The sequence below is a fragment of the Macrobrachium nipponense genome, chromosome 5 (genome assembly GCF_015104395.2).
Source record: "Macrobrachium nipponense isolate FS-2020 chromosome 5, ASM1510439v2, whole genome shotgun sequence".
Taxonomy (NCBI): Eukaryota; Metazoa; Arthropoda; class Malacostraca; order Decapoda; family Palaemonidae; genus Macrobrachium; species Macrobrachium nipponense.
Genome location: NC_061107.1, coordinates 118,268,307 through 118,269,879, shown reverse-complemented (window position 1 = coordinate 118,269,879; position 1,573 = coordinate 118,268,307).

The window sequence follows — 1,573 nt, the reverse complement described above, 5'->3', positions numbered from 1 at the left end:
GTAAGGATGGCAGTAAGCATGACAAATTTTGCATTATGTTACATTCTTAGGCAACGTGAAAAGGCCCTTTAATGTCGCTATTAAATATATTTATCAATAGAAAGGTAGTTTTGAATATTTCAGGTTTTATTTTTATGAAATTACGTCGTTTATATTATTTTTGTTCTTTAATATATCTTTCCAAATTTTAAATATTGCACCAACTTTTAAGATGATGATTGCAGCATTGGCTTGATACTAAGTAATATAAATAGTAAGGTGTTTCTATAATAATAATTCTATATGTATGCCATAAATACCACAATGCAAAAAAAAAAAAAAAAAAAAAAAAACAATACCACCTTTTTTTAACTTTTTTTTTTTTTTTTTAATTTTATCACTATACTAAATAATTAGGTCATCCAATTTGCCTTTTTTAAATGAAAGTCTGGCCCGTGTTGAAATTGAGATAAAGATGTTTTTCTTTTTTACTTTACAAAATTAGGCTTGCACTCTATATGGCAATATCTTTTTTTGAGATTTAGAATTTATTTCTAAACGCGTTGTAGCAATTTTTTTAGCACTAAGTTCATTTACCTTTAAGCTAACTCTCTACACATGGACATGAAATAACTGAAATCGTGAAATGGAGAATTTATGTATCAGCATTTTTAGCCTTTATATCTTGAGTGAGCACAATGATACCAAATTTTATCGACACAGTTAAAATTGTACTCCTTTATACTGATTTTCACTTTTATATAGGACAAAATTGAGTATAATTAAAATTTCGTTTTACCTTTTTCTTTGGTATCCATATGATATAAATTTAAAATCTTAAAACTACCTATAGTGTTTGAAAATCATTATGTGAGAAGTTGAATTGATTATTATATATAATATATATTATTTCTCTTGATGTCTCGGCTAATTCATTTAGAATGATATCTTTTAGTTATTTTGTTAAATTCAATAAAAATAAAACGTAGCTTAAAAAAATAGTCATTTTTTGCTCAGTTCCAATTGCCCGCCTGTAGTTAGTATTGTTGTTCTTGTAGACAAAAAGGTAAATAAAGGAAAATCCCTAAATATATTTTTAATAGATAAGACGATAAGAGACCAAACAAAAAGATACTTACTGCAAAAAGATCCAGAGAGAGAGAGAGAGAGAGAGAGAGAGAGAGAGAGAGAGAGAGAGAAAATTGCAGCAATTATAAAACCAAAATACAAGGCATGATTAAAATCAGAATGTTTCTGCTAAAATATTTCGATAAATCGAAATATATCTTGTAAAATATTGAAAATCAAGGAAAAAGCGAGAGATAGAGGAGAGTAATTGAAGTGGGTATTCCAGTTTGAAGAAAATGTGGCCTTACCTGGCCTTGGCAGCAGCTGTTGTGTGACGTTGTTGTGTAGATGTTGTTTGAAATACGGAGAGAAGTGTGACGCAAGGATAGTGATGTTGTTTATAGGCTGCCTATTGACTGGTGAGGTCCTCGTAATTCCTGATGATGGAGGTGAAGAGCCCAAGGAAATGACATTGAAGGAGAGAATTTCGGCCTTGCGAGACACCATCCAGTACCAGAGAGAGTAG